We start from the raw sequence: 25,580 nt of genomic DNA, 5'->3' as shown, positions 1-25,580 counted from the left end.
GTCAATCACACCCTTGAAGAGTACGACATGCTCCGGTATTACTTTAATAAGGTCGGGCCCTCGACGGAAGGTGGCAAGGACCAAGGCAACAACAAGAAGGGGGCGACAAGGAAGAGGAGTTCCCGGAGGTCCACAACTGCTTCATGATCTATGGTGGGCAAGTGGTGAATGCCTCGGCTCGACACCGCAAGCAAGAATGCCAGGAGGTCTGCTCGGTGAAGGTAGCAGGGCCAGTCTACCTAGACTGGTCCAACAAACCCATTACCTTCGACCATGGCGACCACCCCGACTGCGTACCAAGCCCATGAAGGTACCCGCTTGTCATCGACCCTGTCATCGGCAACGCTAGGCTCTCCAAGGTCCTCATGGACGGAGGCAGCAGCCTCAACATCATCTACGCCGAGACCCTAGGGCTCTTGGCGGTCGACCTGTCCACGATCCAGGCCGGTGCAGCGCCTTTTCACGGGATTGTCCCCGGTAAGCGTGTCCTGCCCCTTGGGCAACTTGATTTGCCTGTCTGCTTCAGAACTCCCTCCAACTTCCGAAAGGAAACCCTCACTTTCGAGGTAGTCGGGTTCCGAGGGACCTATCACGCGGTGTTGGGAAGACCGTGCTATGCCAAGTTCATGGCCGTCCCCAACTACATGTACCTCAAGCTCAAGATGCCAGGCCCTAGGGGAACCATCACCGTCGAATCCACATACCGCCACACTTACGAGTGCGATGTGGAATGCGTGGAGTACGCCGAAGCCCTCGCCGAGTCCGAAGCCCTCATCATCGACCTGGATTGCCTCTCCAAAGAGGCGCACGACGTGAAGCGGCACGCCAACAACTTCGAACCAGCTAAGGCGGTTAAGTCTGTCTCTCTCGACCCCAGCAATGATGCTAGCAAGAAAGTTAGGATCGGCTCTGAGCTCGACCCCAAATAGGAAGCAGTGCTCATCGACTTTCTCCGCGCAAACGCTGAAGTCTTCGCGTGGAGTCCCTCGGACATGCCAGGCATACCGAGGGATGTCGCCGAGCACTCACTGGACATTCGAGTCGGTGCCCGACCCGTGAAACAGCCCCTGCGCCGTTTTGATGAAGAAAAGCGCAGGGCCATAGGCGAGGAGGTCCACAAGCTAATGGCTGCAGGGTTCATCAAAGAGGTATTCCATCCAGAATGGTTAGCTAACCCTGTACTTGTAAAGAAAAAGGTGGGAAATGGAGGATGTGTGTAGACTACACTGGGTTAAATAAAGCATGTCCAAAGGTTCCATACCCTCTGCCTCGCATCGATCAAATTGTGGACTCCAGTGCTGGGTACGAAACCCTGTCTTTCCTCGATGCCTATTCAGGTTATCACCAAATCAAGATGAAAGAATCCGACCAGCTCGCGACTTCTTTTATCACACCTTTTGGCATGTATTGTTATACTACTATGCCATTTGGCTTGAGGAATGCAGGTGCAACATACCAAAGGTGCATGAACCATGTGTTCAGGCAGCACATCGGTAGAACGATCGAGGCTTACGTCGATGACATTGTTGTCAAAACAAGGAATGCCTCCGACCTCCTCTCTGACCTTGAGATAACATTCAGGTGCCTAAGAGCGAAGGGCGTGAAACTCAATCCCGAGAAGTGTGTCTTCAGAGTCCCCCGAGGCATGCTCCTAGGGTTCATCATCTCCGAACGAGGCATCGAGGCCAACCCAGAGAAAATCGCGGCCATCACCAACATGGGACCCATCAAAGATTTAAAAGGAGTACAAAGGGTCATGGGATGCCTTGCGGCTCTGAGCCGCTTCATCTCATGCCTTGGCGAGAAAGGATTGCCCTTGTACCACCTCTTAAGGAAGGCCGAGCGCTTCCCTTGGACTCCTGAGTCCGAAGAAGCCCTCGGAAACTTAAAGGCACTTCTTACTAATGCGCCCATCTTGGTGCCCCCCCGCTGCGGGAGAAGCCCTCTTGATTTACGTAGCCGCAACCACTCAGGTGGTCAGCGCCGCGGTCGAAGTTGAGAGACGAGAAGAGGGGCATGCACTGCTCATCCAGAGGCCGATCTACTTCATCAGCGAGGTGCTATCTGAGACCAAAATCCGCTACCCGCAAATCCAGAAGCTACTATATGCGGTGATTCTAACACGGCGAAAGCTGCGACACTACTTCGAGTCTCATCCGGTGACTGTGGTGTCATCCTTCCCCCTGGGTGAGATCATCCAGTGCCGAGAGGCTTCGGGTAGGATAGAAAAATGGGCAGTGGAACTCATGGGAGAAACACTTTCATTCGCTTCTCGGAAGGCCATAAAATCTCAAGTCTTGGCGGACTTCTTGGCTGAATGGGTCGACACCCAATTGCCGACAGCTCCAATCCAGGCCGAACTTTGGACCATGTACTTCGATGGGTCGCTTATGAAAACTAGAGTAGGTGCTAGCTTGCTCTTCATCTCACCCCTTGGGAAACATGTGCGCTACGTGATACGCCTCCATTTTCCGGCGTCAAACAACGTGGCCGAGTACGAGGCCTTGGTTAATGGATTGCGCATCGCCGTCGAGCTAGGGGTTCGGTGCCACGACACTCGTGGCGACTCGCAGCTCGTTATTGACCAAGTCATGAAGAACTCTCACTGCCGCGATCGGAAGATGGAGGCCTACTACAACGAAGTTCGGCGCTTGGAAGATGAACTCAACCATGTTGCTCGACGGTACAACGAGACCACAGATGAGCTAGCTAAAATAGCCTCGGGACGAACGACGGTTCCCCCGAACGTCTTCTCCAAGGACATATATCAACCATCCGTCAAACTCAACGACGCACCCGAACCCGAGGAGACCTCGGCCCAGCCCGAGGTACCCTCGACCGCCGAGGGTGAGGCCCTGCGTGTCGAGAGAGAGCAGAATGGGGTTACGCCAAACCTAAACTGGCAGACCCCGTACCTGGAATATATCCTCCGAGGAGAGCTGTCCCTCGATAAGGCCGAAGCTCGGCGGCTGGCTCGGCGCGCCAAGTGGTTCGTTTTACTAGGTGATGAAAAAGAGTTGTACCACCGCAGCCCCTCAGGCATTCTCCAACGATGCATATCCGTCGCCCAAGGACAAGAGCTGTTGCAAGAAATACACTCGGGGGCTTGCGGTCACCATGCAGCACCTCGAGCCCTCGTAGGAAACGCTTTCCGACAAGGTTTCTACTGGCCGACCGCAGTGGCCGACGCCACTAGGATTGTACGCTCCTGCCGAGGGTGTCAACTCTACGCAAGACAGACGCACCTGCCCGCTCAGGCCCTCCAGACAATACCTATCACTTGGTCGTTCGTCGTGTGGGTTCTGGACCTTGTCGGTCCCTTGCAGAAGGCACCCGGGGGCTTCACGCACCTGCTGGTCGCCATCGAAAAATTCTCTAAATGGATCGAAGTCCGACCCCTAACCAGCATCGGGTCCGAGCAGGCGGTGGTGTTCTTTACAAATATCATCCATCGTTTTGGGGTCCCAAACTCCATCATCACTGACAATGGCACGCAATTCACTAGGAAAAAGTTCCTCGACTTCTACGAAGGCCACCACATCCGTGTGGACTGGGCCACCGTAGCTCACCCAATGACAAATGGGCAAGTGGAGCGCGCCAATGGCATGATTTTGCAGGGACTAAAACCAAGGATCTACAACGACCTCAACAAGTTCGGCAAGTGGTGGATAAAAGAACTACCCTCGGTGGTTTGGAGTCTGAGGACGACCTCGAGCCGGGCCACGGGCTTCTCACCGTTTTTCCTAGTCTATGGGGCCGAGGCCATCTTACCCACAGAATTGGAATACGGTTCCCGAGGACAAAGGCATACAACGACCAAAACAACCAAACCAGCCGAGAGGATTCATTGGACCAGTTGGAAGAGGCTCGGGATGTAGCCTTACTACACTCGACGCGGTATCAGTAGTCTCTGCGACGCAAACACGCCCGGAAGATTCGGCCCTGAGGCTTCCAAGTGGGAGATTTGGTGCCTCGGCTATGACAAGACGCCCGAGGGCGCCACAAGTTTACTCCTCCCTCGGAAGGGCCGTTCATCATCGCCAAAATTTTGAAGCCCGAGACATACAAGCTGGCTAACGATCAAGGCGAGGTCTACATCAATGCTTGGAACATCGAACAACTACGTCGCTTTTATCCCTAAAATGCTTCAAGTCGTTCATGTACCTCGGTCCCTTTACATACATAAATAAAAAGTCTAACCGTCAAGGGAGGATCGGCCTTGCCTCGGCAAAAACCGAACCTCCCTCGGGGGCTAGAAGGGGGGGGAACCCCCTCTGCGTCAAAATTTTCCTCGGAAAAGTTTTCTACCAAAACGACTTTCGTGCCTTTCGACTTTATCGATAACGGAATCCTAAAAATGAGCTAGAGAGACCTTGAACGGCAAGGCCGACCGAGCCGAGGGACTCCTACGCCTCCGGGATACGGATACCTCACTCATCACCTTCTGCAAAAGGTAGCTCACGCTCGGATAAGTGATTATGCTACCGAACAAGTCCTAACACACGAAACAAGAGGAAAGAAACACAGCTTCATACTATAACACTAAAAATGTTTTGGCCTCAACAGCCGCAAGAAACAAACACATACTTAAAACAAATTGTTCCCTACAGGCTCAGGTGTCGGCAGGGGGAGGAGCGGCACCCTCGGCGTCATTCCTACCCGTGGCGGAATCTGGCCTGGCCTCGGACGCGACACAGGCGGAAGGATCTCCACCTCGAAAAAGGAAGCCAGCACCGCGCCTGGGCCCTCGGCAGCCGTGTCAAGCCTTTGGACCTCGGCTAAGGCGGCCTCCTCTTCATCGGGTAAGCAGTAGCCCTCGCTAACCCGCTCCAAATCCACGTCGTAGTGGGAAGCGAGGACGATGAAGGCCCGCCTAACACCGTGGTGCAGCGCCCTGCGGAGTCTACTGCGCACGTGGTCTCCCAAGGCCCATAGGCGACTCTGGGGGAGCTACCCAAGGGGACATCGTTGAGGCCAAAGGTTCGGCAAAAACCGAGATAGCCTCGGACATGTCCATGCGGTCGACCTCCTTCTGCTCGGCCGCCTGGGCAAGCATCTTGCAGTTATTGACGGACTCTTTGAGAGCCATCTCGAACCCTGAAGACAGCCGAACAATATTCTTCAGAAACGAGGAGAAGAATGAAGCTAAAACAAAGTCACAAAGCAGGCAAAACATACCTTCGGCCCAGACACGCTGTTGTGAGGCCACGACTCGGGCGGACCAGGCAGACCCAACGGCCACGGCCAGGCCCTCCGCCAGGGTCCCGGCCCGAGCGGTCGCCTCGGCTAGCCGCTCCATTCCCTCAGCCAGTTGTCCCCTAAGGGCCTCGGCCTGTCTCACGGCCTCGGCAGCTTGGCTCTGGAATTGGTCCCGCTCGCTGGTGACCTGGCCAAGCTCCAGCTGCCGCTGGCACATCGCCTCGACCTAGGAAGCCACCTGCTCCCGTGCAGACGAAGCCTCCGTTCGTCAAAATTTTCCTCGGAAAAGTTTTCTATCAAAACGACTTTCGTGCTTTTCGACTATATCGATAACGGAATCCTAAAAACGAGCGAGAGAGACCTTGAACGGCAAGGCCGACCGAGCCGAGGGACTCCTACGCCTCCAGGATACGGATACCTTACTCATCACCTTCCGTGAAAGGTAGCTCACGCTCGGATAAGTGATTCTGCTACCGACGAACAAGTCCTAATGCTCGAAATAAGAGGAAAGAAGCACGACTTTATACTCAAATACCCAAACGTTCAGGCCTCAGCAGCCACAGAGAGCAAACACACATACTTAGGGTAACTATGGTACCTAGACTTAGACGTCGGCAGCACCCTCAGCGGTTTTCCCGACCTGCGGCAGATGTCTTAGTACTTGAAGCAGTTACATTTTGCTCTCAGGCAAATATCATTACATTCCCTTACGAACGGGACCCCAGCTCCATTCCCGCAGGAATGAACTACCTCCACACCAGAAGGGTTGTGAGACAACAAACTCCAGGTGGCTCACGGGCGACCACTGCACCAGCAGCGACAACGACCTCCGCCTCGGGCGGCTAGACAGCAGCAGCGATTGCCCCAAGGCAAACGCTACTGTGAAAAGGCCCTCGCCCCCGTCCCCCACATGGGGGGAGAGGACAAGCCATTAAAGCCAAAGAGTCGGAGGTCTGGCCACAGGTGGCACTGACGGTCTTGTCGACGGAGGCAACCACATCTGCAGTGGGAAGCCTCACCTATGGCGGCCACCACCTCAGCACCGACGACAGCGGCCACCTGCGCGCCGATGCCGCATCGGCGAAAGGCGGCCACCCCAGTGCGCACAAGGAGGTCCTCACTCCCGTCCTCGCCACGGGAGTGAGGACAAGACCATCCGGGGACGCGGACACCGCCCTGCGGCGTACGACGTCTTGTACGATCCCCCGGTGCGGCCGGTGGCGCGGGAAGGGCCGTGGACATGGCCGACCTACGCACGGCGCGACCGTCGCCCGTGTGGTGGATGGACAGCCACCCCCCGACCCGGCAGCACGTGGCGGTTCGCCTCCTCCGCAAGGCTGGTGAACACCCTTCTCCCCCAAATGCTAGAGGAAGAAGCGGGTCGCCAGCCCATGCGGAGGGCCCGACCGCAACTCGACTTGCCCTCCTCCCCAGCACGGATGATGAACATCCTTGAAGCTGAGGGCAGGGGGAGGCCACGGCCCGGCTCGCTCTTCTCCACCACAAGGCTGACGGTCATCATCCTGGGTGACCGCCGGCGGGGGACTGCAGCCGGGCTGCATGATGAAAATCCTTGAAACCGAGTGATGACTAGAGAGCACCAACCCCCACGAGGTCGTGCTCCTCCAACAGCAGCAAGAAGAAGGCAACACCGGTGCACCCCATCTGGAGGCTCGGAAGATGGAAAGACGCGATGAAAGCGAGAAGAGCAAAGGCATGGCTACTGCCCGGGATATCGATCCCTTTTAAAGGCAGATCTCCCCACTCGCGCCTCAAAGCGTCACGGGCAAAGTCTCCCCCCGACGTGCTCCAGGGTTCCCACCCCTACGACACGGGGGCTAGGTCCCACATGTCATACAAACTGACCCGAAACGCGAAGATGGCGAACCGCCGCACACAAAGCATGCAACCACCCCGCGGTCAAACGCTCTCTCATCCTCGCCGAAACCAGCGGTCAAAAAGGCAGACTGCCACGCAAGAAGCATGCAACCGCACCTCGGTTGTGCACCCGTTCAGCTTTGTTGCAACCGGCGGTCCAGCATGGAGGCCCGGGTCCACATGTCATGTGATCGGCGCACCAGTTACCACGTGCAAAGAAACCACACCGCCGCTTACGCCAATGCCGCGTCTTCTCGAGACTACAGAACCAGTGCAACGACTCGAGGCAGCCCCGCGCATGACCCAACAGTGCCAATCAAGTGCGACGGTCACGGGTCAGCCAGCTGTGGGGATAGACACGACGGTTGGTATGACCATAGGCGGGCCGGCAGTAATTGCAGCCACAGACGTATGGAAGCAGCGGTCCAACCACCAACCAGGCCCTTGTCCCGCCTACAGGCTCGCATCCTCCTCTGAGGCGGCAGGGGAGCCCTCTCCTACAGCATCTATAGCATAAAGACGACGCACCCGTGTTCCATTCCTCGAACGACTCACGCACACGCAAAAGATACCCCACGAATCGCCCGTCCCGTCGCATTAACTCTCTGGCAGGGCACGCGACACCTCTGGCAGGTGAAGCGGGCGCCGTTTCGTCTCCGTCATGATGACCGCCTCAAAAAAGGTGTGCCACATTGTTTAAATTTATATCCTTTTTCCTCTCTCTCTCTTGCCACAGGGATCGGGAAAGGGGATATTTCGAAAGGATCCTTCTCAGCGAAGGAAACGGGCCCCGAGCCCTCCTACTGATCAGGAGTTCGAAGGTTGCGCCCGGCGGGGTCCGGCGACCGCCCTAGAGCACTCGGGTTCCGAGCCCTTTACTGATCAGGGGTTCGAAGGCTGGCCCCTCGAAGGGATTCGACAGCCGCCCCAGAGCATGCAGAGTCAGGGATGACCCTGGGTACGTCCGTTACATGGCCAAGGCTCGGGTTACGCTCCCGAGGTACCCTAGGAAATTTCCGAGACCAGCGGGAACGATTTGTAATGGAATCCCACCGGAGGGAGGCACCGAGCCCTCGGACCCTATCAAATGGGTCCGGGTCCAGCAAATCACCTGCAGGTACTTTTGGAGTGCGCCTCTAGGCCACTAGCTGACCCTTATCGAACGGGGCTCAGGCGTCCGCTCGGATTACCCGGTAGCAACTCATAGGAAACACCATGTTCGGCGCCCATCGAGGGTAACATGGCACGTTCCCCCCTCCTTGTGGAAAGGCGACGAAGGGGCATACAATAAAAAGCTGAGACAGTCCTCGATTGTCCTCTCGCTCCGTGCAGAGGCTCGGAGGCTGCTCTCGAACCAGACTACGGCCAAATTGTTGACCACGTCGACAAAACAGCTCGAAAACTCGGAGCCTGACCATGCACCCGGGCTGCGGCTAGGCCGCATGAGGGAACAACAAGGCCGACCGAGGAATCACAAGAAGAATTAAGACCTCAGAGGAGTCAAACCACTCCTCCGAGGCCTCGGGGGCTACACCCGACGGGTGCGCTCGTGCTCACCCATCGAAACAAAATATAACCGAGAAAGGCTAGTCCCCTTGCAAAAGATCCGGCAGAACCTCCAAGCGGGTGCCTACACTCCCTTTGAGGCTTGGGGGCTACTGTCGGGTACCGTAATTAGGGGTACCCCCAATACTCCTAAGCATGGCTGGAAAACATCCTCAAAATAGACCGTAAAGACCGGTAAGCGCGGTTCAAAGTTGACGCCTCGTCTGCCAAGGGACGCGATCTCATCTCGCCCGAGCCCGGCCTTGGGTAAGAAGCCGGACAGATTCACGACTCGCCCGAAGGCCTCCTCAGGCAACGGCCGCACCCCCGGCTCGCTCGAGGCCAAGCTTGGGCAAACTTTGTCGTACAACAACCTCGGCCAAATCGCCTTACCAACCGACCGTATCGCATGCGCATTTAATGCGGGGATCGCCTGACACCTTATCCTGACACGCGCGCCTCATTCGGCAAGGTCGAAATGACCACAGTCACTTCGCCCCTTTACTGATCGTTCTGACAAGAAAACAGCACTATTCACCCTATTCCGACAACTGTGCCAACCACCAGGGTGAAACTAACGACAGTAAGTCACGACCTCCCCCGAGTTCAACCTTGGTCGCAACAGGGAGCTCCACCTCGCCCGACCTCAGGCCTCGGCCTCGGCCTCGGCCTCGAGAGAAGGTCTCCGCCTCGCCCAACCCCAGGCCTCAGCCTCAGCCTCAGCCTCGGCCTGGGGAGAAGGTCTCCGCCTCGCCCGACCTCAGGCCTCGACCTCATCCTTGGCCTCAGGAGGAGTCACAACCTCGCCCGACCTCAGCCTCGGCCTCAGGAGAAGTCTCCGCCTCGCCCGACCTTGGCCTCGAACCGACTACACCACAGGGGATACATCATTACCCTACCCCTAGCTAGCTGCCTCAGGCTACGAAGGAACAAGACTGGTGTCCCATCTAGATTACTCCAGCAACAGGTAATGATGGTTCCCTGCATGCGTCCATGACGTCGGTTGTTTCTCAACTCTCTACGAAGGCAAAGAAACGTCAGCAGGACCCCGGGCCGCACCGCTAGCTACGCTTCCACAGGGCTCAAGCACTTCTCCGCCCGCCACGTTAGCGCATAGCTACACCCCATATGTACAGCTGGATCATCTCCTTGTATCTATAAAAGGGGATGTCCAAGGCCTTCCTAGGGGGGAGGGCGGAGGCGAAGGAGGCCAACTCAGACGGCTCACTCCAAGGCCAAACCCTCTCTCGCGAAGCTTGTAACCCCTACTACGAGCACCCCGGTGCAAGATAATATAAGCCTCATCCCCCCTCTCGTGATTCATCTTGCATCAACCCATCTGGGCAGGGACACGCAACATCAAATTCACTAGTCGGTTGAGGGTCCTCGCGGGTCCAAAACGCCGACAACCCTGTACCCACAAGTCGTGTATCCCATGTCGCGAGGGTTAGCCAAACCCTTAGACACTACTGAGGTGAATGGCTAGGGATCCACTACGAGGCCTTTACAAAGTTTCACTAGCTTCAGAAAACCTGCTACAGTTATAGGAAGAGCAATGCAGGAATCCCCCGTCTGACCACCATCGCAGCAAAATCAACCCGGGAACCTCCCTACACACCTACTCCCCTACTGTCCTTGCCCCTATCGGGTAAGGTAGTCCTCCACTAGCTTTCCTAGTTAGTCAGCCAAGGGCATCCCATTCCACCCTTGTGGTGGCACGTGTTTATCAAGTTAAGCTCGATGTTCCAATTAACATAGTAGTCCAATCATGAATAGAAATAGAACAATAATAAAGAATAATCATGTGTAATAGTTATCTCAACACCCAAAACCATGTATAACAATAGCAATGACTACTTAAAAATTCAGGGGTAACAAAGTGAAAAGATAACCACACTAGGGTGACCTATTGGGTCCCATCAAAATTAAGCCTATGCATGAATAAATGATTATAAAGAACATTATTGGATAAGTAAAAATGGTCAAGGGCACAACTGGCCTTCAATGAGCCCCTGCTCAGCAACTTCTACCTACTGAACACCAGGATCCTCGGCCACTGGCTCTTCTACTCGCCACAATATAAACAAACATGGTACAAGGATAAATTAACATCACACCAAACATGAATACATAATACATAATAATAATCTACATGTTGTAATGAGACCATAGGAAAAAGAATCACTAAATTCGGAGATACCGTTATTTAGTTATGAATTTATGAAGTTATTAAGTGCCTGGTGTGGAATAACTTAAGTGAATAATTTTAATCTAATTTTCATGGCTAAACAGAGTTACTAGGTGACTAACAATATTAAAACAAAATTAATGCCACTGGAATGGATCAATTTGGAGTTGGAATGAATTTAATACGAATTATACAAGTTTCTGAAATTATTTTTATATTAAAAATCAATTTCTATAATTAATTATCTCATTCCTCTGGTCTCTGGACTGCGCACCAAAAACTGAGAAGTCCAAGGGCTATCGCAAAAGAATCCCAAGACTCATCTACACCCGGGGATGGACCGCAGGTTGTTTTCTGATAACTTCAGGGGTTCTTTAGCAAGAAATGCACAGCCAAAGGGTATCAGACTATCTGGACCGCGCGATCTGTTTTGGACGATCGCGATTAGATCTATATTGTGCTGAATCGGTATGCAACGATCGCCGTTTGATCCTAGTTCAACGCTTCGGATTTAACTACCCACATATCAACTCTCGTCCGTCAGATTTGAATCGGACAACACACGCTGCATCCGACGGAAACGATATTCCTTGTCTAATCCGGGCCGTAGATCTTACGGTCGACGATCCCGCCGCATCTCCTACCTCGACGCACAACAACGGCTGGGTGACGCCTCACCCGGCGGAGTTCTCACCGGTGCGCCGCCGAATTCGCCCGCCCTGGTGACAGAGTTCCCACGGTGGTGTGCGAAAAACGAAATTGTAGCTAGGGCTGTTACGAAGGGGGTGTCTTACCCGAAGTAATTGCGACGAAGTAAGCCAGCCGTGGTTCAGTCCGTTCCCACAGCGGAGTTCAGATTACGGTGAGGAATTGCTCGCCGCTGCGGCCAAATCTTCGCCCGACGACGGGGCTTGCGACTTCCCCGGGTGACGGCAACCTCGCACGAGCCCTACGAGGCACACGATGTTTCCCCCACACCTCACACCTCTGCACTCTCGGTTCTCTCTCCTCTGCATTCTCGGTTCTCTCTTGATTCGGCTGTGGCTGCACGATAGGACGTCGTGGTTATGGAGCAGGGGTCGCCCGGGGGCCTGGATGCGTCATATATGGGGGTAGCACCCCCGTGATTGCGCAACGGCGCGCATGCCCATGCCATGCCCCGCCATTGTCGGCGAGGTGGTTGGGCAGTTAGCGCGATTTGCGTTTGCGGCACGGGAGTGAGACTGACGAGACGGCCCTAGCCCACAGTGAGATGAGTGCACCCAAGCACAAGCTGCGGATGACCCGAGGGTCCCACACCGCGGAGACTGGAGGTGCTCGGAGTGCGCGGAGATCGACACCCAGGACCCACACGTCGGCACCATCTCCCGCACTGGGCCGCACGCGTGGTGACGTCTTCCTAGGCCAAAAGTGGTACCGTGGCCCAACCTAGGTCTCTTCTCCTTTCTGTTTTTCTTTTAGAATTTTTGATTTCTTTTCCTTTTCATTTTCTTGATTTCAAATTTAAATTTGAATTTTGTCATGAGCCTCACATTTGAGCTAAGTATCCAAATTTAAATCCTAGTGTAAGAAGGATTTATTTATCTATTTATTTTTATTTGTATAGTATTTTCTTTCTCCTCTTTTCCTTGTTATTTCCCATTCTTAAATATTCAAAATATGTGTTAGATCCTCAATTTGGGACATTAATTTATTTCCAATAATGGGATTACTATTTTTACTAAATGCACATACAAACAAAAGCCAACATGATGCATAAATTAGTTATGTGTCATTTGTTAATTATTTAATTTTAAATATGGTGTTCACATGTGTTAGGGAGTGGAAGCCACACACTTAAAGAGATCAATCACTATTTTCATTATTTACAATTTGGGTATTACAAATCCTACCCCCCTTACAAAGAATCTCGACCTCGAGATTAGAAAGGACTAGGAAAAGGTGGGGAAATTCTATTCGAAGCTCTTCTTCTCTTTCCCAAGTAGCTTCATCCTCTCCATGATGACTCCATTGCACTTTGCACATTTTTGTCACCTTATTCCTTGTAACCCGAGTCAATGTGTCAATGATCTTAGGGCCTGTTTGTTTACCCCCATGGATTATATAATCTGGATTATTTTTGGAGGATTATATAATCTGGATTATATAATCTGGATTATATAATCTGAGTAGTCCTGTTTGTTTACCTAGATTATTTAAGTTGTTAATAGGATTCTTTTGTATGAGGAAGACAAGAATGCCCTCTATATTTGTACTAGGTTGAAACTCATATATGAAAAAAATAATTCAATTGATATCGGCAAATATTGCATTAGCAATATTATCACGGAAGGCATTCATGTCACCTTCTTCATCCCAAATTGATTAGTACTAGGCGCAAAAACAATTCGGTGCATTATAATGGCAATGGTGGGTAATTTCTAGAAAACTTGAAAGGGTAGTGGGGAAGTGGGAAAAAATAATCTAAAATAAGCACCTCCTCACTTGCTTATGGATTATCATAATCCAAGGGGTTAGATTATATAATCTGGACAAATAAGCTGGACTGTTTGTTTGACTCTTAGGATTATTTAATCCAGATTATATAATCTGTGGGGTAAACAAACAGGCCCTTAATAGGATACTCTGTGTAAGTCAGATCACCCTGCACACTGAATTCTTCCATTGGAGGATGTTCCTCGGGAATGCTGAGACACTTTTTGAGTTGAGACACGTGGAATACATCATGCACATCAGATAGATGATTGTTGGGGCGAAGGCAAAGACGCTACCCTTCGCTCGATGCCTTCGCCGATCTCGCCGCACCAGCGGAGGCGAAGCGACCGGCAGTTTCCACCCTTCGTCCAACACGCCGCAAGACGAAGGCCTATGACGAGGTCGCCCCGTCTCGCGTCCTCGTCCAACACGAAGGCCCACGTGGAATTCGGCCCATCGTAACAGGCCCCGCGCGGCTGAGTGTATTACGGGCCCGATTTGTAGAGACTTTTCTGTAATGACAGTCTGTAACCCTGCTTTATGGGAATATTCCGGGGATGACCCAGGTGCCTTAGGGCACATGCGTCCTTAATCCAAGACGCTGGGCACTCAGGCACCTATAAATACCCCCGCACAGTGCCCTTGAGAGGCTAGATTAACAGAGCAATTGCCTTCCTGAGCAAAAACCTTGTTTGCATTACTTTCACTCCCCTGTTGGATCATCTTGCTCGGGAGAGCAAGTTCCAACATTTGGCGCCAACCGTTCGTGCTACAAAAAAACCACCCGCGATGGCACCCAAGAGAGCTAGCTCGAAGGCAGCCCCATCCGTTGACGAAGCAGCGAAGGCAGCGCTGTTGGCCGAGAAAAAGGGCAAGGCCCTTGTCGACGCCACCCACCACAAAGCGTGCGAAGACAACGCACTCAGCAAGAGGCAGCGCAATGAACAACCCACACCCGAAGGCAGTCTCCACACCTGCAGCTCCGGAGGACAACCGCAACCTCCCCCAGGCTTCGCTCCACCGGAGGGCGCGGACACCACTGAGGATGGCGAAGTCATCGGCATTTCAGTAGAGGAACAGCTGCAGCTGCGGGCCTTGCGCATCAAGAACCGCAACCTCCAGAAGCAAAAGGAGATCCTCGAGGCCAAGGGCCAACGTGTCTCTGCGCAGGCCAAGGTGCGCCAGATGATACGCGACGAGGAGCAGAAGGCTCAGGAGCTTGAGTAAGAGATTGCGCTCATGCAGAGCGAAGGCCAACTTCGTCTGCAACAAGGCCCACCCCTCCAACAGCGCGTGCCATTCGAAGACCTGTTCATTCCTCAGCGTGGACCCATCCTGCACGCCACAACGTTCCAAGGTGTCAACTACCTTGACGAGCGAAGTCCCTTGGCGCCGCACCTGCAAGTGTCACCATGGCCCGCCAACTTCAGGGCGGGGACCTGCCCCAAGTACAACGGCAGCACTGACCCAGCACAGTATATCATGAGCTACCAAGTCGTCGTTGCATCATCCGGAGGGGACGACGCCACGATGGCCAAATCATTCATCATCGCCCTCGAAGGCCCGGCTCTCACTTGGTACACCAGGTTGCCCCTGTTGTCCATCGACTCCTGGAGAAGTCTGCGGGACAAATTTTTGCTCAACTTCCAAGGGTACCGCCCAGACACCGACGCCTTGGCTGAACTGTCACTCTGCAAGCAGCTGAAAAGAGAGACTCTATGGGAGTACTACTGCAAGTTTCTGACTCTCAAGTCACAGCTGCCTTCGGTTGATGACCAAATAGCCATTCACTACGCCATCAGTGGCCTTCGGGCTGGCGTCCTTTACAGCCACTGCATCAGAGATCCACCCAAAAACCTCCAGGAGTTGTATCAGCTGTTCGAAAAATATGCCAGATCCGAAGAGCTCCACCAGCGCAAAGTCGAGTCCCAGAGGAAACCCAAAGACCCTCCACAGTCCAGCCGTACGTGGACAAGACCTTCGCAAGCAGACTCCGGTCGGGACGGACGCAGTCAGCAGCAGGTGCACAACATCGCCAACCAGCACCCCGCTGGTGAGGCCCCTCGCCGCCAAGAGTATCCCCCTAGGGCCGCGGCAATGGAACTCGTGGTCGGGGCCGGGGACGGGCGCAGCAGCCACACAGATTTTACTGCTTGTTCCACGGCGAAGACTCCACGCACCCTACAAGGGACTGCCCAGAGACGAAGGCCACCAGAGACAGGATGTCTCGGGCGCAACCAGCCGACAACCCTAGAGTTGTTGCGCACACATATCAACAGCTCCCTCAACCATATAACGACGGCCCCGCCCAACTTCCACCTAACCACGCATACCCACATCACCAGGAGGTACAAATCGTAGAAGGTGTGGACCATCCATTGCGACGGCGCATGGTGCCATGCGGAGGCAGGCGCAGCTGCAGTCATTACTTCACCCACAGGGGTCAAGCACAGATATGCAGCATGCCTCAGCTTTGCTCTGGAGTCTGACAGATGCACCAACAATATAGCAGAATACAAAGCTGTCATCCTCGGCCTTCGCAAGCTAAGGGCACTTGGTGTCACTACCTGCATCATCAGAACAGACTCCAAGGTAGTCGCCGACCAAGTCAAGAAAGATTACGCAGCGAAGGACCCCGCACTCATGCAGTATCTCGCGGCTATCCGCAGTCTCGAGAGGCAATTCAAAGGCTTCACCTTGCAGCACATGGACCGAGCCAAGAATGAGGAGGCTTACGCATTGGCCAAGGCAGCCGCCAGAGGCGAGGCCCTGCCCTCCGACGTATTCTACCATGTCATCGGCAGGCCAGCCGTCCGCAGCCCAGAGGGCCTCCAAATAACCAATGACAGTGAGGGCCACCACATAGTCAACCTCATCATGACCGAAGACTGGCGGGAACCAATAACCCTGTTCCTGCAGGGATACTATCATCCAACCGACATCAACGAGGCCAAGCGCCTCAAACACCGAAGCCGGGACTTCGCACTCATCGAAGGCCAGCTTTACAAGAAGGGGATCAGCCAACCCATGCTTAAATGTGTCACCGAAACCGAAGGCGTCCAAATCCTGCGTGAAGTCCACAGTGGGACTTGCGGCTCTCATGCAGGGCCTAGGGCCCTAGCTGCAAAGGTGATCCGTCAAGGCTTCTACTGGCCCGCCATGATCTGCGTCACAAATCGGGTCACAAGGTCATGTGAAGCCTGCCAGAAGTTTTCTCCACGCTCGGGAAGCCCTTCGCAATTCACAAAGCTAATCGCCCACACATGGCCCTTTCAGCACTGGGGCCTGTACATTGTCGGGCCACTACCCACGGCCCAAGGGAACCTCAAGTTCACCTTCGTCGCGGTCGAGTATTTTACCAAGTGGATCGAGGCGAGGGCAGTATCCACGATAACATCGAAGACTGCCCAGAAATTCTTCTGGCAAAACATTGTTTGCCGATTCGGAGTCCCGTCCGAGCTCACAGTTGACAATGGCAAGCAATTTGACAGCCAAGACTTCAGGGATTTCTGCTTCTCCATTGGCACCAAGCTTGCCTTTGCCTCAGTGTACCACCCACAATCCAACGGCGTCGTGGAGCGCGCCAATGGCAAGATTTTCACGGCGATCAAGAAAATGATCCTCGGCGACAAGAAGGGCAAATGGGCCGACCTGCTACCTGAAGCAGTCTGGGCACTGAACACGACCGAGTGTCGGGCGACCGGTTTCACCCTCTTTCGCCTGCTATACGGATCGGAGGCCATGACCCCGCAGGAAATCAAACATGGGTCCCCGCGGACAAGCACTTCAGCAGTACCCGACGTCGACGAGCCAACTTCCAAAGACCTCATTGACGGAGACCATGTCTTCGCCCTGCAGGCCCTCGACAAATATCAAGCCCAAACGAAGGCATGGCGCGACCACGCAGTCGTCCCAAGAGAATTCAACGAAGGGGACCTCGTACTTGTCTGCACAACCCGGACAGAGTCACAGGGTAAGCTGGAACCAAAGTGGGAAGGACCATTTATCGTCAAGACGAAGTCGTCTCCCAGCGCGTACAGACTGACAACACAATCTGGCAAAGACCTGGAACATTCCTGGAATATAGATAACCTCCGCAAATTTTTTGTTTAAATTCCTCAGGGCCATCACGCCCTTGTAATTCACCAAACATTATTATTCCGGTCCACACTCTTTTCCTCCCAGGGGGTGAGGTTTTTAATGAGGCGGCGCCATGTAATATACAAGCAAAAATCCCCCGCAAAAAACTAAGCCAATGTCGAAAAAGACTGCATCGACGGTCTTTGGCATTCGACCACACCGAAGTCACCGCGAGGGGCATTGCTGACTACTCTCGCGTGCGACACTCCACGCAAAAGTCGCCTAAGGGTGCAGCCGGACCCTCCGTGCAAAAGTCGCCTACGGGTGCAGCCGGAATAGCACAATAAGTACGCAAAATCGAAGTCTTCTCCAAAAGACTACCCGCACAAAAGTCGCCTACAGGTGCAGCCGGAATAGCACAATACGTGCGCAAAATCGAAGTCTTCTCCAAAAGACTACCCGCGTAAAAGTCGCCTACGGGTGCAGCCGGAATAGCACAATAAGTGCGCAAAATCGAAGTCTTCTCCAAAAGACTACCCGTGCAAAAGTCGCCCAAGGGTGCAGTCGGACCCTCCACGCAAAAGACGCTTACGGGTGCTGCCAGACTAGCATAATAAGCATGCAAAATCGAAGTATTTTCCAAAAGGTTCCCCATGCAAAAGTCGCCTACGGGCATGAACAGATCAACGAAGGCACGCAACTTCATATAAATTACGATTACACACATACGGCGAGGACATCGCACTTTACATTGGCTCAACCTTTGGGATGATACCCATCTCCCTGTAGTTAAACAACATTATCCTCAGATCCTCACCCTCAAAAAGATTTTGCAACTCCCCCTCACCTACACTCGCCCCAGCCGGCGAGGACAACAATTCCCGTTTGCTAGCCCCGTCCACACGAAGACGACCACCCTCCACCTCACTCACCCTCCATTTCGCCACCGCCCTTCGCCGCCTATGCCCAGCACTCGGACCAGGAAGAACTTCAGCACCCATCACACGCGGAGAAGTCTCCGCTGCAGCCACATCCAAGGCCGCAAAATAATCCAAATCCTCATCCGAAGACTCTTCCGACCACACAACTGAACTCCTAGAATCATCAGACTCAAAAAACTTAGACACGGAATCATCAGAATCATTTTCAGCAACCACGGTCGAAGCCACCACAAAATTAACATTGTCAGTAGCGGTTGCGTGCGCAGGCCCAAAACCCTGAACCTGCGCAGAACCGAGGTTCAGTAACGCGTAGACAAAATTTACAAACTCCCCTGCACCCATTTAACTACTTAGCCACCTGCGAAGGCACGACCGCGGTCGTGGGGTCTTCGACTGCCAGCTCAGCCACCACCTCCGGGGCACCTTCGACCGTCGGCGCAGGGGCCGACATAGGGTCTTCGCCGGCCATAGCAAGCACGGGCATGGCCGAGGGGCCTTCACCGGCATCCGAGGGCAGCACCGGATTGACCTCCACAGCCTCGGGCGGCGCGCCGACCAGACCTCCAAGGTCCTCGACGTCCTCGGCACGCTCCATCTGCAGCAATAACACATTCACTCAGCAAAAACTACACATACCCACATGCAACCAACCACACAAATATAATAACCTTCACCTGCTCTCTCGCCCGGTCGGATCGCTCCCTGACAGCCTCCCGACCATGCGCCCCCCCCCACATCCTATCAAAAAGTGCCCCCGCTGACTGCTTCACAACAGGGTCTTCGGCCTTGAATATCTCGCGTTCAAAGCTCTCGTCTGATTGGTCGAAGACCTCATAGTGTCTGCAGCCCTCACGGGACAACACATTCATGGCACCCTCGCAGGTGACGAGGGAGGCAAAGGACATGAAACCCTCGACGATGGTCGGGAGTACCAGCAACTCCTCCTGCAACCACTCGAGGAAGCGAAGGCCCGCCTCCCGGTCGGGCACCTCGAAGTCAGCAGTACGCGCACCCAGCTCGCGGTTCGAGTCCACGAACTGTGCGAGCGTCCGCTCAACCTCCAAGCGCGTAGAGGCCTCGGCCTTGTCCACGCGGCCGTGCAGGGCGTTGAACCTCGCCTCCCACTCCTCGGCGCGCTGGCTGGCGAGACTTCCCTCCGCCCGCGCCACTTTGGCCTCCGCCTGCGCAGCCTGCGCCTCAGCGATGGCCTGGTTTGCCTCCTTCCTTTCCTCCACCAGTTGGCGCCGGAGGTCCGTCTTCTCGGCCTCCAAGGTAGCCACTTTCTCCGCCAGCCTGCGGTTTTTGCTCTCCGCAGCTGGCTTCTCCCGGACGGCGTCCGCGTGCTGTGCCCGAAGTCTCTCAACTTCGGCAGCCACGTCCGCAGTCAGGACACCAGACGCAACACGGTCGGCGAAGTCGGCCGCCTGCCAACAACACATGAGACCAAACTCCTCATGAAAACAACAAACACCGAAGTCCAGCTCAACTTACTTGACTCAGCTGCTGCGACAGCCACTGCGATGCATCCCTCAGCCGCTGGGACATGGTGCCCGCCACGTCCTTAGCGGCAGCGGCTGTTAGAATCTCGCCACTTGCGCAGAAGGCGGCCCACGGGTCCTGCGCGGTTCCCTTCGCCCTCACCACCACCGATGTCGAAGTGGTCGCCACCAAAGGCGGGACAACAACCATTTGTCCCTCTCCCGGCCCTGCAATATATCACCGGTCAGAAGACCTCCAAAAAAAGCTTACCAACAAAATAGTCCTCCACGCTGATGTTCGTGCCGAAGTCGGCAACATGTTTTCCCGGTGAGGGCAGCTCCCGTACTTTCACAGCCTCGACCGGGGGAGGCTTGGTCCCGCTAGTGGCGGCTGTCTTCTCGCTCGCCGACGACTTGCCGGATCCGGGCGCGGCCAGTTTCGCAGCCGACATCGGCTGGCTGCTGCCGGGGGCCGCAGCCTTCACGCTCCCCTACGCTCTCTTCGCCTCACGCCTAGGATCTGCCATCCTGACGATGGCCCGACGCTTCTGCGCAGCGTCCTGACGGTCCTTGTTCATCACTGCCGACACAACAGCAGCAATATTTCGTCCGTAAGGGAAAATCCTCAAGCCACGAGCTATACAAGACATAGACATGTCTTCGCCCTCCGCCCAGGGGATCGAAACATTCTTTGGCCATCGACCCCCGGTAACTGTCACACCCATTTCTAAGGGCAGAGCCGGGTGCATAGCATATGTGTGCCAGGATCTATTTCCACACATATGTTGACGTCACAAGTGTAATATATCAAAAGAACAGTGCATAAGAGCGTAAATAACGATTATATTAACATATTACACTTCGAACAGACATAATGTCTTAACCTTTATTCATCAAAGTACAGCGAACATGGACATCCATCCATAGGAAGATGATCGGAGGTATCACTAGACTAGCATCCATGGAGTTCAGCATCATAATCTTCTTCTGCAACATCTGATCAAAATTAAGCAAGGGTGAGCTCACTTATGGTCGGGGCTCAGCAAGTGGGGGAAAAACTAATGCAAGTTTAACAGGGTGAGGCTAAGGTTGAGCAGTAAGCATTTTAGTTGGTCAACATTTTATTAACAACACTTGTCTTACTAATAAGTGTGAATCCCAAGTATTCCCATTAAACAAAGGTATAAAAAACACTTAAGTGAAACCACTTAAGCAAACCATTGGTAGATCATCGGATCTCGATTTATTTCAATCTTCAAGTTCAATTATCATGTGAGGAGTCCAGGCTACTCATAACCGTGAGCACGGCTGATATATCAGTTTTACACTCTGCAGAGGTGGCACATCTTTACCCATGAGACGCGATTCCCTTCTAGCCCGGGTTAGCTAGACCCGTATTCACTTCCGAGGTGAATGGCCAGGGTCTCACTACGAGGCTTCTCCCTAGAGTCCTCATTAGCAAATGCTGGAAATGGTCAACTGCATAAGGTACACCTATCGTAACCAACTTATAGTCCAAACTATAGGGTAAAGCTTTGGGAACTATGCCCGTATCTAATCTGCCTGAGCCGGAACTATAAGCGCTTGCCAGATGCCCCCGTTCCGGTCGACCACGACCAACACCCAACATAAGACTTCCCTAGTTATTTAGCCAAGACCAGAGCCATGATAGTTCTCATGGTAGCACTGTTTTCCCGGGTGGTCACTCCATGTTCCAATTAATATGCAATAATCTTGTTTAACCATCGGGTTAACAACAATAATGTAAACTTACCATTTTGGAACATTAATATCATAAGCGGGAGTGACTGCATAAAGTTAAGTTGTAGCAATAGCATAGCTACTTGATTAAATCATAATCCCAGGTTAAACAAGGAGTAAGGTTGGAAAGGCTAGGGGTATCTAAATAGGTAACCCATCAAATTATGCATATATTCATCGAAGAATAAACTTTATTAAATGTATTGTTTGGGATCAAACAGAGTATGCAGAGGGAGAAGTCCACTTGCCTTGCTATTGAAAACTTGAGACTCTTCCACGGATCTGAATAGATCTTGATTCTTAATTACTAGATCAACCACTGAATATCACACAAACAAACAAGAAGAACAAACACCACTCAATAACATACCACATTCACCATACGTAAAGCTAAAAGAAAGCCTAACGAAAAGAGCGTTCGCTTTTCAAAAACATTACACACAAGGGTTATAATAAAAAGGTATTCTTTTCAAAAATGTGTGATCTATACTTTATAAGACAAGACATGATCTTAAAAATATCTTAATTAAATATACAAATATTAGATTCACCAAATTAATCCTTTATAAAACGTCATACGTGATATGTCTAAGATTAAGGGTTTATAAGACGATAAAGCACGTTATAACGATATAAATCCTTTTTAACCTTTTAGAGAAGATATATGTTATATATCTAAGGTTAATGTGTTATGAAATACATTATTAATTTTAGAAGCATTATATAACGTATTTATAAATCATTGTTAAACCTTCACTTATGACAAATTAAGATATAAGTCTAAATAGGTTTTATGTGAAAAGATCATTATTATTAAACACCTATTTATGGAAAGTTATGATATATGCTTTAATAAACTTTTATGTAAAAGACAATGAACAACAATTATATTTTATTTTTATTAGAAAGTACATGCCCTATATTTTATTAAGAAAGCTATATACAAAACAATATATAAACTAACATTATTATTAAAGAACATGAACGCTAATTTCCTTAGTTTATTCTTTAGAAAAAACTAAGTGACACATATATATAAATAATATGAACTAATTTTGATTAAATGATTAATTAAACCTATATAACCAGTTATAAACAAATATAAATCTAATTAACTTGGTTATGAGAGGACATAATTACTCTATTATTTTATCTTTATATTTAGTTTAGAAACATATGACCTGGATATTTAAAATGAATATTATATTCATTGGTATTTTATTAACTATTATTTTAGTTATGACGATGTGAGCACTTAATTAAGCCATTATATCATTATTAGACATATTACTATTTAGTACGGCTACACTTAAACATCTATAACAAATCCTATTAAATCAAAATCATGATGTCTATTGAAAGGTCATTTTACGGTTAGAAACAAATTCTCTAATTCTTTATTAAGAAACCTATATTTACCAATATAACTATCAATTTCTTTAATAGGAAAGTATGAGCGCCTAATTAAGTTATTATTATAAATTCTACTATTTCAGTTTTCATCCTTTCTTTTCTACATAGAGATTATACGTGTGGTTAAAATTGTTTACTTAATTCTTCTAACATTAATATACTAAGAATTAATTGTAAATTACTAGATGAGACTTTTAATAACATAATCATGGTTATTACTACGTACATAATTACTTTACTAATTCTACGTAATTTAGTGTCATACTCATGAATACATTTATTATGAATAGTAAAATCTATATATTTTCATTCGACTAGAAAATACGTGACTTAGTACCTATTTCAATTTCTTCACGTCAATAAGTTTACACTTAAATTACTACTAACAATTATTATTCCACACACTAAAGCGAAATCAAATCTCTAAACGTTTTCTATTATGAAAATCACCGAGTTAGTGAATAGTGACCGTGTTCATTTTTTTAGAATTATAAAATCATACGCATATTTAAAATATTATCGCGGGGTTCGATTTTGGTTACACGTATATATCGAAATCTAAATCATACACGCGAATCGCCAAATTACAACAGTAATTCACTAGATCTATAAATTCAAAACATGATTTAGAAAATAAATATTTCGGGTTTGTCTTCAACCTTGGGTTCTCGTGCTTGCGCAGGAAGGGATGAACGTCGTCGAGGGGGTTTCGACCGTGCAGGGGAGGGACAGTGGGTTCGGCGTCGAGCAGGGAACGACGCGATCCTCGTGCTGCGTTCAACGGAGCTCCGGTGGGGTTCCACGGATGGCGAACGGCGTACGGATGCGGTCAGTCCGACGATGAGCTTCACGATGGCGAGCTGTGGTGTTGCTGCGCGCGCGGGCAGGAGTTCTTGACGTCAGACGGGCTCCGGCGACGGGCACGGCTGCTCCGGCGATGAAGGACACGGTGGCCGGCTCTACGGTGGCGCACGGCAAGAGAACATGAGAGAAAGTGAGGAGCAGGCGAAGAGCAGAGGAGTGTGTGCGACGGTGAAAGCAGGGATGGCGAGCACGTTTTATAGGGAGGGGAGAGGGAGAGACGGGAAGAGAAACGACAGTCTTCAAAGCCATTAACGTCGCCATTATCACCACTAATGGGGAGAGGAATGGGGAGGAAGAGGAACGGACGAGTTAAATCTTCATTAACGTGATGCAGAAATGGACAGCGCTTGGTCGGGCTTCGGTCCTTGGGCACGGCGTGTTCCTGGCTTGTGCGCGGCGTCGGCTTTCGGTCGGGCTCGGCGTGCAGGGGCGGGATCGGTGCCGTCGGCGGCTCGGTCGGCTTCGAGGGTCACGCAGCTGGGCGCGGTCGCGGGCTGCTCGGCCTCGCACTGGTTCCTGGCGGCGCGGTCAGCATCGGGTCCTGTGGGACTCGACCGCGGCCGGCGTCGGGCTTGGCGTCCTGCGCGTGGGCGCGATGTTTCAGACGTGTGGGCTGGCCGGCTCCATGGGCGCGGACCTGCGGGCGGATGAGAGCAGAGGGAAGAGAGGAGAGAGAGAGAGCCGGTTGGGAGAGAGGAGGGTGGCGGCGGCTGCTAGGTGAACCAGGGGAGCAGGGGGCGGCGACCACAGGGAAGGAGAGGAGGCTAGGGCGCCGGCTATTAGTTGGGCCAAGTGGGCCTTAGGGTTTAGTTAGGTTAGTGTTTTTGTTTTTTTTCTTTTCTTTTTTCAAATTTAGAAATACATATTTAAATATCCCTAAAATTCAAAATAATTAAACCAAAACTATTTATAAATAAAATATTTATTTTTGGACTAGACATTAATATATATTATTTACTAGAATTTTTGTTTAAGAAGAAATACTATTAAATATCTAAAAAGTCAATCATGCGCAATAATAAAAAAATCCAAATGAAATAAATAACAAACACTTAAAAAAATCATTACCATAAATATCATTAATAACTAAATGTATTATTTTTATTTAATGGTTTTCATAGTGTTGCAGTAACCTCCAGCATTCGCGCCGAAGACTCCCGGAGCTCGGGCGAAGACATCCTTCCCCGGGGGGCCACGCATGTCCCCATCAACTCCACAGAAAAATTATCGGACACCCCCATTCCCCCACCGTAGTACCTAATTTCCTCCTCTTAGCGGCCGGGCAGCATCCTGTGAAGGCCCTTCCTCGGTCCCGCCCATCGGTTTCTTCCCGCGACTGTCGGCGGCGTCTTCCCCGGGATAACCACTGTACGGCAACCGGTTCAATTCGAAGACCCGATTCAACCTGTCATTGGACCCACGGATATCCCAGCTCCGCAGACCCTCTGTCTTTGGCACGTAGCGCCCCATGATCCTTGCTGCACCGTCTTCCGCTTCACGAACGAATGCGGCGGGATCTCGGCCACGCAAATCCAGCGCGAAGGCAGGACTTCGCACCAGCTACCCGCCCCGGGAGGGCATCTCGCGAGGGCATACTTCGCCCAGCGCCCAGCCATGTGCCAAGGGCCATACCCCATACCCGACAAATTCCTCAACAAGATCGCACCCGCTACTCATGCGTGCAGCGCACCGAAGGGCTCCTTCATCCTCATCATCCTCCGCTACCTCAAACTGCGGGTACGCTACGTAATAATGCGA

This window comes from Zea mays, chromosome 6 (assembly GCF_902167145.1).
Source record: "Zea mays cultivar B73 chromosome 6, Zm-B73-REFERENCE-NAM-5.0, whole genome shotgun sequence".
Classification (NCBI taxonomy): domain Eukaryota; kingdom Viridiplantae; phylum Streptophyta; class Magnoliopsida; order Poales; family Poaceae; genus Zea; species Zea mays.
The sequence above is the reverse complement of the archived record's forward strand: the minus strand, read 5'-3'. Positions refer to the sequence as shown.